Genomic DNA, 16,248 nt, shown 5'->3' with positions numbered 1-16,248 from the left:
GCTGTCGCCCAGAGACCCACACTCAGAAGGGCCCGGTGCGTGGGGTTGCACGCCCAGTAGCCGCTGTCTTGAAGTCTGTAATAACTTTACCTCTGAATTTCTGTGTTTTGAAGGCGCAGGCTGATGGGACAATGGCGCAGGGCCCCGGGACCCTGCAGCCTTACACCTGGCCCACCTGCTGCCACCTCCCCCAGGGCTGGTTCTTGACTCCCTGCTTCCTGCCCCCTGATGTGTGCACTTCCTTACCAAGTCGCGGGGCACGGTCTGGGGCATCTGTGACAGTCTGTGCTGCCTAGAGTACCCCCGTACCCCAGGGACCATGACATTGAATAGAAGGAAAAAAAAAAAAACCAAAAAACCCAGCATGACAGGTCCAGAGAGAGACCACAGAAGGAAGAAAAAGGGTTTTTGTCCTACACTTTGAACAAGCAATCCAACATCTTCTGTAGCCGGCCCCGTTCACACTAAGTGCCACCCAGGCACCGTGGAGAAGGCACAGGTGGAGTTTTCTTTCTGCCCACTGCCTGCTCTCCCCCCCGCTCCCTGTGCCCGACCACTCTTGTACTCCCCCTCCTTCCGCAATCGTTCGTGGACCTGGGGAGCTGCTGGGTCCCAGCGAGGACACTGGCCGCCCCCAGAGCTGCCGTGTCCCGCAGGTCACAGTCAGGAGCCAACTCGCTTGGTCTCCGTCCCCTTGTCTCCTAGCCAACCAGGCGACAGTGCCAGCGATGTTTTCCATATTCTATAAATCATGGAGAACAGAAAACAGGAGTTCAAGAAAAGACGCGTTTCTACAGCCGAACCGGGAGCTCTCTTTCATCAGGCCATTCGCTTAATTTGACTTTTCATTTCCCAAGACGAGGATGTAATTAATTCTCTTTTAACCATATCCTCAAAGGAAACCCTTTCCTGCGGATTTAAGAAACTTCCCACCAGGATTGCCGAGACCCCGCCGACACTGGTTCTTGGTCTTTCGCGGAATCCGGATTAGCGACGTCACGAAAAAGCTTCCTCAGCCATCCACTGAGCCTCACTGCGCTGTGTGACTAGGGGCGACTGCCAACTGTTTCGTATCTCCCAGGGTCACCCCGACTCAGACAACAGACAAATTTCTACGAACTGCATAGGAGCCCAGCTGAAATAAAAGTTAACCTTTTTTTTAACTTTTAAAATGAATTTCAGAAAAGGGGCAACACATTCTAGGGAAAAATGAGGACCCGATACGCACTACAGTGACAAATGCTCAGATGTGGTACTTGGGTTCCTAAAGAACCCTAAAGAAGCATTTGGATTTATTTTATTTTTTTTTAATTTAAACTCAAGTCAGTTAACATCTAGTGTCGTACTGGTTTCAGGAGTAGAATTTACTGATTCATCTCTTACATACGACAGCCAGTGTTCATCCCAACAAGTGCCCTCCTCAATGCCCACCCCTCACCCACCCACCTCCCTCCATCAACCCTCGGTTTGTTCTCTGCACTTAGGAGTCTCTTGCAGTTTGCCTCCCTCTCTGTTTTTATCTTATTTTTCCCTCCCTTCCCCTATGTTCGTCTGCCGTGTTTCTTAAATTCCACATAGGAGTGAAATCATCAAATACTTCTGCACTGTTGACGAGAAGGATTTGGATTTCTTACATGCTACTTGAATTTCTAACCAGGCACTTGGATTTTTGACCAGGTATTTGGACTTGGAGTACAATACCTGCATTTCTGCCATGGTATCTGAATTTCTAGAGAAGGTACTTGGAGAGCCGTCTTGGAACTTAGATTCTTGATGTAATATTTGTATTTCTGATGCAGTATTTAAATTTTTTTAATGTTTATTTTATTTTTTGAGAGAGAGAGAGACAGAACACAAGCGGGGGATGAGGAGGGGCAGAGAGAGAGGGAGACACAGAATCTAAAGCAGGCCCCAAGCTCCCCACTATCAGCACGGACCCCGACATGGGGCTCGAACCCATGAACCGTGAGATCGTGACCTGAAATGAAGGCGGACGCTCCACCGACTGAGCCACCCAGGAGGACCTGATGCACTATTTAGGTTTCTGGGGGCGCCTGGGTGGCTCAGTTGGTTTTGCACCCAACTCTTGATCTCCGCTCAGGTCTTGATCTCAGGGTTGTGACTTTAAGCCCCACGTTGGGCTCTATGCCGGGCATGAAGCCTACTTAAAACAAGCAAAAAAAAAAAAAAGATTTCTCATGCGGTCTGACTCAGTACACAAGCCCCACGCTGGGGTCCTTGGTGGCAGGCGTGGGGCACGAGCTTGGCCGGCTACGCCCAGGCCAGGCAGGAGTGCCTCACTGTACAGATGGAGGCACCCCCCACCCATCTGAAGGAGTGATGCTGATCTGCCAAGGAGTGGAAGGAAGCAGGCTGGCAGGGAGTGACCCTGAGACAGGAGCTCAACAGCTCTGGTCCCAAGATGCGCCCCCCCCTCCCCCCCCCCGCCTCCCGGTGCTATTTTCCATTAAGGTTATGGACCAGAGGCGGCTAGTGAGCCCAGCTGGGTGGACAGAGGCCGCTTGGAGTAAACAGGCAGACGAGGAGGAAGCTTGAGTGAGTGGCAACTGATTATGTTACTGGGCTCTCCGGGAGGGAGACTGACCACGTGGCTTTCCAAGCGGAATGGATTTGTAGCAACATGGAAAAAAAGAATTTTTTTTTTTTTTTTAAACAGCTACACGGCATTCAACAACAGAAAGGAGGGTCTGGGGATATAAAATGAGGTGCAACCGCCTCTACCCTGGAGCAGCATAGTCACAGGATGATCTCATCACCACTATTTCATAAGAGTCCAGGGGAGGCTAAATGGCTCCCCTTTGTGGTATCACCATGTCCCCCTGTCCCAAACACGCCGAGCACCACGGTACCCAGATGATAGCACGATTTTTTTTTTTAAAGGAAACATGCCTTAATTCTCAGCAGGAGGAAAAACAGACAGCCATGGGTTGTGAATCACTCATTAAAAATTAAATAAATCCACCCACAACAGGAAACAGCACAACAGAATGTCGGCGGTGACTTCACGTTGGAAGGAAGCCAGAAACAGGACTTGGAAACAGTGATGGCTCTGAGGGTGATCTTGCCCACACCGCGTGCATTCAGGACGCTAACTTCATCCCCGCGACAGGCACTTTCCAGCCTGTTCTTCTGCTGAGAACTCGCACCAGAGGGAAGCAGAGCGCCCCAGGGGGTTTCCATGGTTTCTGAAAAGATTAAGCAATCTGCCTTCCCAGGGAATCACTTCTTCGGGTACCACAAACCATCGCGCAACCCCCAGAACCATTTGCCAGAACGGGTCTCAGAACGGTGGGGAAAGGGCCTTTGTTTTACTAACTCGTATTTCTGCTCAAGTTTTAAAATCAGAGCCGAAGGATTCGCAGTCTTTAATTTGTGCACGCACACAACATCATGGGAAGAAGACTGCCCTTCAGAAATGTCTTCCCACTGGGGCACCTGGGTGGCTCAGTCGGTTAAGCATCCAACTTCAGCTCGGGTCGTGGTCTCTCGGTTTGTGGGTTCGAGCCTCGCTTCGGGCTCTGGGCCAACAGCTCGGAGCCTGTGTCTCCCCCTCTCTCTCTGCCCCTTCCCTGCTCGTGCTCTGTTTTTCCACCTCTCTCAAAAATAAATAAACATTAAAAAAAAATGTTCTCCCACGAATAAGGTCCTCCTTTCTATGCTTCCTGGTTCTTTTGGAGGCAGTGGGAGCTAACATAAGAGCAGAGGCAGAGAGATCGGCAAAGGACGGCTGCTTTCCTTCCCAAGCGAAGGTTGTAAAACATTTACAGCAGGAGGTATAGACAGACTTCCCCCCGGGAGGGAAGGAGACGGACGTAACTAGTGGATTCACAGCAGTGGCTCCTTTAGGGAGATTCCTGTGTTAACGCCACATCCAGACAGGCATCACCCTGGATCATCAACTTCGCGTCTAGAAGAGACCTTAAAGAAATTGTCACCCAGCCCTTTACTTTTTTAGACCAAGAAGGTACAGCTCAGGGCATGAAGGGGCGTGTCTGAGTCACTCACACTCTAGGTCTGTCCAACTCCTCTCCTAGGGTTCTGTGCAAAACGCACAACCCCACCTGCTAAAAGAAAGGATCCTGACATAGGCCCTACTGGCAATATTTCCTCAAGCCGGAAACTCGGACCTACCACTGGGGTTTTGAACACCCGGCACGATTATGGGCCCACAGGGGCCGCCTGAGGCACACCGGCGGAGGGAACAGACCAAACCTGGGAGGAAGCCGGGCAAGTGTGTGCAAAGAGATTAGAAAACTGAATTTGGTCAGCACATAGCATGTGGAAACACTCGGAACGCTGGCCAAGATCAACTCAACTGAGCGTAAAGTCGTTCCAAAATATAATTATCTACCAGCACGCCGTTTGCCGGACCCGTGGGACATGTCCTCATTTATTGCTGTCCTCTATGCCTCGCATAACTGCAAAAGGATATTTTTTCATGATGGAAAATGTTGCTTTCTATTCAGCAGGTCTGCGTCCTCACTGCGGGGGTCGGGAATGAGTGTGTCCCTGCTTTTCGGTTTCAGAGGGAACCTGTGCCCCCGGGGCAGGGGCCGCTGCCCGTGGGTGGGTCCCTTCCCACTGTCCTACCCGCTCACTTCTCCCAGGTGGCCTGGGTCTCTGTCTTCACTTCTTCAAGGCGGAGGTGAAAACACACGCCTGTGCTGCCTCCAAGGAATCTCGGAGGCCCGAGTGAGGTCGTGAGCCGGAGCTCTGCAAACTGTAAAGTGCTCTGCGTGCGTGTGCGTGTGCGTGTGCGTGTGCGTGTGCATGTGCGTGATTATAAACGGCACAAGGCATTTAACTTATGTGGCAAAACAGGAAATAGATCAAGTCCTGTTTTGGTGAATAATAATTTCCACCAACATGACGATTTTAAAAAATTCATTTCTCAGCAGCAGCAGCAACAGCGTGGTAACGTGGTGGCTTTCAACATATTTTTACGTACAGTATTTGAACACAAAATCTCTATCATTGCTGACAGCGGACTGGTCTTGGTGGGGTTGTTTGAGATCAGTTAAACGCCACCAACGTATTTTTAAAAAGTTGTTAGAATCCAATCAGTCCCCATCATAAAAATCACACAAATCCATTTTTTTTTTTTCTGGCTTGTTGCTTATTGCTTGTTTCCACTCAAAACAAGAAGGAAAACTACTCAGATAATCCGTTACAGGACGGATTTTCGTTCAGCAATTCCACAGAGAGTTTTCCGACATCTTAAATATTTTATACCAAACTCTGTACCATAATAAGCTGTTTAAAAAAGTCACCTCAGAGGGTCAGTCTTCGAACAGAATGGATTTATACTCCTGTTGCCCAGTGTCCCAGTTCACGTGGGGTCATCCCCCAGGCCGTGGGGCTAAAGTTGGGGGCCAGCGAGTTCCCGCATCGAATGGGGGTCCGTCCCCGCTCCTAACACTGTGCAGACCTCATTCCCGATTCTGTGGCCCCGGGGGCTCAGAAATCCCTCTGTAAGTCACACACTCGGGGGCACCTGGGAGACTCAGTCGGTGAAGCGTCCGACTTCGGCTCAGGTCATGATCTCGCAGTTCGTGAGTTCGAGCCCCACTTCAGGCTCTGTGCTGACAGCTCAGAGCCTGGAGCCCCCTTCCGATCCTGTGTCTCCCTCTCTCTCTGTCCCCCGCCCCTGCTCATGTTCTGTCTCTCCCTCTCTCTCAAAAATAAATAAACATTTAGGGGTGCCTGGGTGGCTAAGTCAGTGAAGCGTCCGACTTCGGCTCAGGTCATGATCTCGCAGTTCGTGGGTTCGAGCCCCGCGTCGGGCCCTGTGCTGACAGCTTGGAGCCTGGAGCCTGCTTCGGGTTCTCTGTCTCCCTCTCTCTCTGTCCCCTCCCCTGCTCATGCTCTCTCTCTCTCTGTCTCTCAAAAACAAATAAACATTAAAAAAATATATTAAAAAAAAAGTCATACATCCCAAAAGTTTGATACACCTCCTGTCCTCTTCCCCGCAGTGTGACCGATGCCACCGTCAGGCAGAGGACGCCGTCTGTTTCCACACCGAAGTGCGCAGGCTGGAAAGCCCGGCACACAGAACGCCAGCCCTGCCTCGTGCACCTGATCACAAGCTCCTTGAAGGACCAACTCACTGTCCTGCAGACCAGGTCCTTCCCACGTTCTCACCGTGTCATTTTGAACTAAAATGCCACTGCACAAATCTAGCTGATAAGGTGAGTTAGGAGGGTGGGTCTGATTATAAAAAAAAATAATAATAAAAAAAGGAAATGTCCCATTTAGAATGAGTGGGATTCTGACGTGTCACCCAGTCAGCCTGGGGCCCCAACAACAAGTGGGGATTGTTTTCCTAAAAGGTGGACCTCACCGTGGATTCCTGGCAGTCGGACAACCCGCCGGCCCTGAGGCAGCCGGCTCTCCACGGCACCGTCCCTGGGCACCACTTGGCCCGGCTGCGGTGGATTAAAACAGTTTCCTGAAGCATAAATCCCAGATTTCCTGCACGGGGCTGGACAAAGCGAACGGAGGAGCTTGCCAAATTTTCCCTTAACGACCGCTTCCTGCTAATACTCTCGCACTGGAGTCTTAAACGCCTTAGGAATTATATCACAAACAACCACGACCTAAATCCCAAGCGACGAGAAAAGTTCCCCTTTCCGGCGCCCCTTTACCTCCGGTCCTACGGGGATGATGCTGGGGAGCCATCCCGGCCCACGAGAATCCATGTTTTCCTGTCAGCTGGAAAAGGATTCGTGGAAGAATTCCAGCTCTGAACTGGGTCCCTAGGAGCTCAGGGGTGAGACACGAGTTTATATAGAAGAGCTGTGTTCCTATTTCCTCTAAGTGGAAACCATGACCGCTTAATATCCATGGCTTGGGCATATGACAAACAATTACCTAGCGGACCCTTTTAGGTGGTACTTCTTGGAAGAATGTTGAAACTTTCCTGGGGGGAGGGGGGTGGAAATGGAAACAAATGAGGGATGAATCCGTTTGTCACCAGCCGGTCCGCAGGCATTCTTCCAACGTACTGTCACCTTCCAATCTCAGTTACGGGAGAATAACTTCTTCGCGGTTGGGAGCAACACATTTTGCTCGGATAGGAAACCCAGAGGATCCGCTGATGCTAATAAAAACCCAAGAACAGGGCAAAGGCAGGAAATCGAAGCCAAATATCTGAGAAAGTGTTCAAGTCTTGTGAGCTCTGCACATCATACATCACGCTTGTCATTTCTGAAGACGCAGAGCCCAGCAGAGAAACCACCTGCAGAAACGTAGGCCCAGCTGAGGTGGTCAGAAGGCATGTTCCGAGGGGTCCGCCCTGCCTTGCCAAACGCAGGCCAGGCCCCCGCACCTCATTTAAAAACCTTCAGCTTCTTCTTTTCTTTTCCTGCCTTGGTGGCCATTCCCGCCAACACCGAAGAAGAAAAGGGACTTCGAAGAGAAAAATCACACATACGGAAACTGACAGAGGAGGAAAGATACATCATTAAAGAGGAGACAGCTAGCGAATGAATACCGCAAGTTAATTTTAAAATAAAATTCACTGTTAATATCAGCACTTTAATTTCATTGCCTTTTATCCCTTTGGTATTTCCAAGAACCAAAGTGAAACAGCCAAGTTACAGTATCATTTAATTTTCCTCACCGGTGGATACCCTTTGGTATAACAATACAAGACCTCCCAGAGCCTGGAGAAGATATTTAAACCTTAATTACGTGTCTTGCATAAATTCTTAATTCTGACATTCCACTGCATTATTTAAAGACAAGGCAACGGAGACCCACAGAGTCGTAAGCGTTGTCGGGTTGAGGGACTTTGGTCATGTTCAATGGTGGATATGAATTATAGTATTACTTCCCCAGTCTGTATTTACATAGTACAAAAAGGAGAAACAAAAGAAAACCAGGGGGATGGTGGTCATGCTAAAAAGGCCCTTCTTAATCCAGTTTAACAGGGGAAAGTGGACTCTTCTTTTTAAGGCCAGATATTAATATAGAGCGTCTTTTTTTTTTTTTTTAATGAAAAGTCAGAGTGTGCGGCTAGAAAAAAGAACTCCTTTGCTCTCTGTTATAGTACTGGGACATACATCACTACCCGCTTAAATGGCCGCTTGGTATTTTTACTTTTTAATTTTAATTGCAATTTTTTAAAAAGTTTATTCATTTACTTTGAGAGACAGTGTGAGCAGGCAAGGGGCAGAGGGAGAGGGAGAGAGAGAATCCCAAGCAGTCTCCACGATCAGCGCACAGCCTGCTCGAAACCACGACTGTGAAATCACCTGTTAGTCGGATGCCTAACAGACTGAAGCAGTCAGGTGCCCCTTATTTTTATGTTTTTATCTTAAGAGAGAGAGAGAGAGAGAGAGAGAGAGAGCGCACGCATGTGTGCAGGGGGAGGGGTGGAGGGAGAGAAAGAGAGAGAGAGGGAGGGAGGGAGAGAGAACCTTAAGCAGGGTCCATGCCCAGAGTGGAACCCACGGTGGGGCTCCCTCCCACAATCCTAGGATCACGACCCGAGCCAAAATCAAGAGCCGGACCCTCAACCTACTGAGCCACCCAGGCGCCCCTAAATGACATCTTTAAACGTTGGAAACAACTGCCATAATTTTGCGATGATGTTAATTACATCAATTTTATTACCTGCTAACTCGGGGTGAGCTCATTTATACATTACAATGACCCCAGGAAGGGACTGACAGCTGAGAGCAGAGGGGGCTCCCAGGGCTCCTGGGTTCACCCAGCAGGTGTCTCCTGGGCTCCTGCAGCCACCCCACCACCTGAGCACCATGGCTTGGGACAGTCACCGACCTCAGGGGGCTTGCTCTCTCCTGCCCTGCCCAAAGTGAGCTATTTATTTAGCTCTAACTGACTCCAAACCAAATTTCTAAGCCCACAAATTAGAAATAAATTCCTTTCTGTTAGTGGAAATCCTGAAACTCTGGGACAAGACTCAAATGTTTAGCAGTGAATGTTTAGGCTAAGAGAGCCATCCGATGTTCTAACCCTGATGCCCCCAGCAGCAGATTCCAACAAAGGCTTTAAATGAGGTAGCCACCAAAGCAGGGGCTTATGCTTGGAACAGACTTTCCTCACATCGAAGAGAAAATTCCTAAAATAAGCAGCCCTTGTTACCTAACAACTCATAGCTTCCGAGACCAACCTTTACTTTCTTTCCTCCTGGAAGGGAGGTGAAGCGGGGGCTGGGTGGCTCCATCAGTGAAGCATCTGGCTCTTGACTTCGGCCCAAGTCATCTCACAGTTCTTGGGTTTGAGCCCCATATCGGTCTCTGTGCTGACAGTGGGGAGCCTGCTTAGGAGTCTCTCTTCCTCTCCCTCTCTCTCTGGGCCTCCCCTGCTCACATGTGCTCTGTCTCTCTCTCTCTCTTTCTCTCACAGAATAAATAAATAGACCTTAAAAAAAAAAAAGAAAGAAAGAAAGGGAGGTGAACGATGGGACCAGGTTGAGTGACATGGCCAGGGAGCAGGTGGAGTTGCCAAGAGGTAGGAAACTCTGGAATGGGCAAATGGGAAGACTGGGTTTGGAGGAATCGGTGCGGAGTGGAGAGCCAAGGAGGGTAAAGGTCTGATGTTATAACAAATCATAACCCGGATCTTGTATTTGGGGAGGGGATGAGTCTGTGGGACGAGACCCTCAAATGTTTCATTCCAGCAAGATAGGGAGCCCGTGCTCTTGACGAACAGCATGTTTAATATCCATTGAAACCAATATGGATGAGCCAATGCCTCTCACTTAGGATTCTGAGGCACTAAGGGACTGAAGACTGCTTGTACGTAAGTCTCTACCCCTGAATATGATTCCAGTAATATTCCTGCTCTCGGAGCCCACTGTTGACTTTTGCTGAAGTAGATCGTGCCATTGAAAACTGATTCACATCCGATAATGATGGCATAGAGAAGAGGGTCAACGCAATTAGCTTAGCAGGTGACAAACGGAGCCTTCCCCATGCTCTATCTCGATAAACCGCTGGCTGTATCTGCATTCCTTTGAGATAGGGAGCAAGAGTCCATACAACCCACACGCATTCGATCGCACCGGGACTACCGTAAGCATTTACACCCAGATGGAACACTGCCACGAGACCAAAAGGAGGGGAAGCCAAAGCCAAACAATCGACCCACCGACCTTAGAATAATTCAGGAGGGAGTCAGAGTATTTCATACAAGGTGACGCATGTGAGAAATACAACGTCCTGGCCGCCTATATCCGGTGCACTCACCAAATGTGAGCACACGCACCACCGTGCCCCAGAGCCACCTGCCCACATACTGCGGCCACTTCAAGAGCCCTTAGATTTTCTCCCCTTGATTTCTTTGGGGGATCTTAACACCAGTAAGTCGACTGAGTAGAACACAAAAAGGCAGTGGTGTTTCCTTCTCTAAGTACTAGGACATCAGGGCCGTGGAACATTGCCTCGATCTCAAAAGGCATAAAACGACGTGACAATGACACTGTTTCTTTTCTTTTTTTTTTTTAACCCAAAGTGCATTCCAGAAAAGCTCCTTTTCAGCAGTTTCCCCCAAAGCAGATCAATTTAAGAGGCAATTACCATCAATGCAATTACGTGCCTCTGTGTTCCCTAATAGTCATCCAATGTGTTCAGCGAGATAAGGAGAGGCCCTTTGAAAAGTACAGACAAATCAGTGCAAGAAGAGCAGGTTGAAATTGTATTCTCAACAATATAGTTCAGGAGACTGAACAGCAAAGCCAGATTTCAAACACACACACACACACACACACACACACACACACACACACACTGATGTAACCAAAAGTATGATATGAGCCTCTTCAACATTTTTATTTATTTTTGGGACAGAGAGAGACAGAGCATGAACGGGGGAGGGGCAGAGAGAGAGGGAGACACAGAATCGGAAACAGGCTCCAGGCTCCGAGCCATCAGCCCAGAGCCTGACGCGGGGCTCGAACTCACGGACCACGAGATCGTGACCTGGCTGAAGTCGGACGCTTAACCGACTGTGCCACCCAGGCGCCCCGATATGAGCCTCTTCAAGTAGGTTAAGGCATAACATTCAAATACACCAGCTGATCATACTGGCCCTCTTTCTCTAGAAATAATGCTTCACTAACAATGAAATCCCACGAAATTCCACACCCCCCTTTTTTTTGTTAACTACACATCAGAAAAAAAGTGTTTAAGTTTTGTACTCACCCAGGGAAAACGAAGGCTATAGTCTGAAAAAGAAAGGGAGAAAAAAGAGAAAGAATTAGTTTTCTGGTTACCTGTGTTAGTTAGTTGCTCATTCTAGTCACTTCTTGGTCTACAGCTCTAGTTGGATGTGCTCATTTTTGCTTTGTTGTTGGGGTCTTCTTGAGGCCTTTCTATCTACGTGATGATGACATTTTTTGCTACAGTCATCAGCTGTCAAAAGGTGCCCTGCCCCCAGCTCTCCTGTGATCTCTGGTTGTCAGTGTTGGGGGTGGGGGGCGCGGGGGCTGACCTGGATCAGAAGCACTGGGTGTCTAGTCCCCAGCCTGGGTGCCCCCCTCTTCCAAGGCGGTGCCCTCTGTCCCTCTTCCCAGACACCGCCTCTTAGAACCTCCATGGCTTGGCCCCTCATCCAGGTTTTCCAGCTAAATCATTATCCAGCCTGCTCACTCCTCAGTAATTTAGCTTTTATGTCCTTTTCGTTTTTAACATCTCATTAGGATATAATTTACATGCCATAAAGTCCACCTGTGTACAATTCAATGGTTTTTAGCATAACCGCAGAGTTTTAAAGCCACCACCATACCTAAATTTAGAGCGTTTTCATCATCTCAACAGAAACCCCACGCCCATTAGTTCATTTTAGCTCTCCAGCCCATCCTCCCCCCACCCCCTCTCCCCTGGCGACCACCAATCTACTTTCTGCATGTGGGTTGGTCCCTTCTGGACATTTCATAAAAATGAGATCCTACAGGACATGGCGTTTTGTGATTTGCTGCTTTTACTTAGTACATTTTTGAGGTCCGTCCATGTTGGAACATGTACCAGTCCTTTGTTCCTTCCTGGGGACGAATACTCTTTCATTTCCCATATACCATATACCGTGCTCTGTCTATCCACTCCTCAGCTGGCCCTCGGGTCCGTGGCCGTGGCCCTCGGGTCCGTGGCCGTGGCCCTCGGGTTCTTGTGTGAGCGGCTAGTAGGGAAGCCTCACGCTGGAGCTAGAGACCATGAAGAGTTGTCACCACGCATCTGTGCCGTTAGATGTTTCGATCGCCACTATTTTTAAGTAGCTAATGCGGTGCCCGGTGTCTTCCACCAAAATAGAATACTTCTTATCTTAGTCATGGCCAGGCTAGATATTTTACACCAAAGACAGCACTCTCCAGCACACAATCATAACAAGTTGTTGCAGGAATTAAGAAGCTGACCCAGGAAGTAGGTCGAAGTCAAAAAAAAAAAAAAGCAGAAAAAATGGTTGTCCTAATGCTAAGGAATTTTAAATCTACTTGGGCAAGTCTACAGCTAATGTGATCTTCAGTAGGGAAGACTGAATGCTTCCTCACTAATACTGGGAACAAGGCAAGAATGTCCACATTCACCACTCATATTTGACATTGTACTGGTCAACGTAATAAGGCAAGAAAAAGAAATAAAAGGCATTGAAACTGGAAAGAAAAAAAAGTAAGACTTCAGCATTCTCAGATGACATGAGCATCCACATAGAAAATTCCAAAGAATCCACCAAAAATCAACTGGGAACCAGTCTGTTGGGTAACATATAAAGTCACAGAGTTTCCAGAGTGCAGCAGGGCCCGACGTAACACAAAGTGAATGGCGGGAAGGTGAGGGAGGCACTGATTGTTGGGCCGCTGGTGATCATGGGAGGTGAGGGGAACTGCTTTTCGTAAGAATAATTGTAAGAGTCCACTCCTTCCAATCCCCTGAGAGAGCCTGGGAAAATGCTGAGGAGAGAGATGTGTGTGTTTGTCTGGGGCCAAGCATGGTGAGAAGCCAGGAGCAGAAAGGGCCCTTGACGCTTCAGCCTTCGTTAGAAATGCTCAAAACTGGGGCGCGTGGGTGGCACAGTCGGTTAAGCGTCCGACTTCAGCCAGGTCACGATCTCGCGGTCCGTGAGTTCGAGCCCTGCGTCGGGCTCTGGGCTGATGGCTCAGAGCCTGGAGCCTGTTTCCGATTCTGTGTCTCCCTCTCTCTCTGCCCCTCCTCTGTTCATGCTCTGTCTCTCTCTGTCCCAAAAATAAATAAACGTTGAAAAAAAAAATTAAAAAAAAAAAAGAAATGCTCAAAACTACCTCCCAATGTAATGTTCAGTCATTTTATCATAAAATAAAACCCAGTGATATGCAGAAGCAAAGGTGCAGGCTTGAGTCAAACCACACTGAAAACCACAAGGGAGAAAAGCCAAGAGTGTGTAGAACCAGGCGGGGACCCTGCCCAACGATGGTTAAACAAATGAATAAGCATAATTGACTACATACCAACCAAAAACACACACAACCATTTTGAATTCAGCTTTGAACTCATGCTGTTTTAGTTTTTAAAACTAAGCAAGGATACACGGAACTGTGGGCTGGTCCAATAGATCACACACGTCATAGCACAAAACCACAACTATCAGTTTCTCAAAGAACAGAATTAGAACAAAACCCAAGCAACCAGAATACCCTCTCCAGTCAACCCTCGGCACACGAACACTTCCTTCAGCCTAAGGCCCTGATGCAGACTGCAATTCTAATACGGAGCACAAGGTCTGAAAAGATGAAACAAGCACATTTAAAGCTGGGGGTGGGGGAGGTCGGTTCGCGGGAGCAGAGCTGCTCCTCTCGCCAGGAGGGTGACTCTGAGCTGTTTGCATGGCATCACTCCACACCTGGAGACCTTTCTGGTCGTGGCAGGAATGGTGCCACCCTCCAAACAGGGGACGGAGAGCAGCCATTGGATTTTGGATCCCGTCCAGGGCCGCTCACGGTGTCTCTCCCGAAGCCCACAGCCAGTCCCACGAAACAGGCCAGGCGAGTCCCACTTGGAAGAAGGGGACACGGAGGCTCGGCGAGCCCCTTGACCCATGTCACACAGAGCAGGGAGGCAGGGAGGCTAACCCAGGGCTGCTGAGACCACTCTTGGCTGGGCCGCACGGGCAAATCCAGCTTCCCCTGGAGTTCATTTACCTTTGTTCGCTGGCCGTTGGTTTTTCTTTCTGTGTCTCCATCCCCAACCCCCCCTCCAACGAAGCCAAAATTCTTTCAGGGCAGGGACAGTCGGCCTTTTCTTTACATTCCTGGCTTCTACCACCAGCTGCCAGCAGGAGGACCCGTGAAAGGCATCGGTGGGGCACAACACTGCCACAAGCAACTCCCTCAAATCCCTCCGAGCCCCCAGGGAAAGCTGCACCGAGGTCTGTGTGCGGAAGACCTGGAAAGGCTCAGGCTGGCCGCACACATCCTGGGTGGGGGATGGGGGGGGGACGTGCTTCTGTGGGAAGCCTGAGCCAGCGTGACCACGCAAGTGTGGAGGTCTGTCCCTGGGGCGTCCAGACGCGGCCACTCTGCTTCCAGGGCACAGAGGCGGAGGACGCCTGCCAAGCTAGACCCTGGGAAAGAGGTGGTGTGAGGACGCGGAACAGGGGAAATCCACCGAGAAGGGGGGGAGCCGGGCGGGCGAGGTCAGGAGGGCGGGCACGCCGGCAGGAAGTGGCCCCAGGCTGCAGGGCTCGGTCCTGATCGCTCACGAGATATGGAAAGACCCAGCAACGTTACCGTGTATCCAAACCTCACAAAGAAGAAAATAAAACTATGACGTTTAGACTCCATCTGCCGGGGCTGCTTCATTTAGGGAAGAAGGTAGAATTATGCTGACTTTGTCCAGCTCTGAGAGGGACGGAGCCGGACAGTCTTAACAAACTCAGAGGAAAGTAAAATGTCTTTTGCACACGCACCCTTGGCCCGAAGCATCCTAAACATCCAAGTGGGCGGCCTGTGTGTTGCTGACGGTGTATTTACAAGCTACTCTTTCACGTGGGCCGGTGGGCAGCAGCCTTTCAAAGCAAGTTGGATGCAGGGGTGCCTGGCTGGCTCAGCAGTTTGAGCCTCTGACTTCGGCTCAGGTCACGATCTTGAGGTCCGTGAGTTCGAGCCCCGCGTCGGGCTCTGTGCTGAGAGCTCAGAACCTGGAACCTGCTTCGGATTCCGTGTCTCCCTCTCTCTCTGCCCCTCCCCCAGTTGCGCTCTCTTTCTCTCTCTCAAAAATAAACAAACATTAAAAAAATGACAATGTTTCTGTTTGTATTTCCACGTGTATAGTCTATCTAAATTGTGAACTTTTATGAAATTTTGCAAAGCAAGGGCACACAAAAAAGCAAACTCATGCAATCAAACACCATGAATCTGGGCTTGCCGCAGTCTTACCAGCGTGGTCAGACCCCACAGAGAGGACTGCCACCCTGGCCGCATTCTCCTGGATCCCAGGGTTTCCGGAGACAGGGAGTTGTCCCAATCCATCAGCTATCAGAGCACTTGGCACAGCGGGAGTGTCGCTCACCCTCAGGCACAGCGACTCTCAAGACGAGGAGTAGGGCAATCCATTTAGGCGGTTGCCCAAAGAGCCTAAAATCCACTTACAAAGGAGCAAACGACGGAAACCACATCACATATGCGGTGAGCAGCGCAAGTGCAGGGCGCCCTGCCCGTGGCACGTCGGCTGCCTCCTCATCCCATCAGGGAACAAGTGCACTCTGCCTCCACGCGGCAACTCACGTGATGGGACACCGTGCAAAATGCTCCCGAATCACCTGGGCTGCAGATTCTCCCTGAGGTCAGACGCTGACAAGTATCACGGTCTCCTTGCCTACCTTCCAGGCATCCACAGAGCTGTTAATTTCTGTATTTTGTAACCTACAAAAGAGAGGCTGAGAAGGGCTGCTGACCTCACCCCAGGCGGGAAACCTCCCTGAATGACGAGCTAGGGAGAATCCATGATATTCTGCCCACCCCACCACAAGCCACCTTGAAGAGGTGAGAGCAGGGGTCCTTCAAACAATGTTGCTAAGGCCGGAGAAAAGATGTGTCTTCCCAACCCGTTTTGCCAATCTGTGACCAACGAGCTGGACTTCTAAATATCCGGCAAATTTTAAAAATGATTCAGGGACAGCTGCTCAGCAAAGACCCACGTGCGTCCCTGCCTGCTTCTTGACACTGTTTCTGAAGCTGGATCCCCAGTCTCCCAAGTGCACGGAAGGGCACCTCCCTAATTACTCCACGGTTGG

At 49.8% G+C, this 16,248-nt stretch overlaps 1 protein-coding gene across 3 annotated transcripts in view; it reads right to left on the bottom strand.

Moving 5' to 3' along the window:
• Window positions 1-11,230, bottom strand: part of PTPRE (protein tyrosine phosphatase receptor type E) — a 99,120-nt gene extending 87,890 nt beyond the window's left edge. For 2 of the 3 annotated variants that reach the window (XM_043597866.1, XM_043597868.1), the window contains exon 1: window positions 11,190-11,230. The gene's annotated coding sequence lies outside the window, so the exon portion shown is untranslated. Of the gene's footprint in view, window positions 1-6,665; window positions 7,480-11,189 lie in introns of those variants that run through there. The other variant, XM_043597867.1, reaches the window with a different exon arrangement.
• Between the last annotated feature and the right edge of the window lie 5,018 nt (window positions 11,231-16,248).

The sequence above is a fragment of the Prionailurus bengalensis genome, chromosome D2, assembly GCF_016509475.1.
Source record: "Prionailurus bengalensis isolate Pbe53 chromosome D2, Fcat_Pben_1.1_paternal_pri, whole genome shotgun sequence".
Classification (NCBI taxonomy): domain Eukaryota; kingdom Metazoa; phylum Chordata; class Mammalia; order Carnivora; family Felidae; genus Prionailurus; species Prionailurus bengalensis.
The sequence above is the reverse complement of the archived record's forward strand: the minus strand, read 5'-3'. Positions and strand labels throughout refer to the sequence as shown.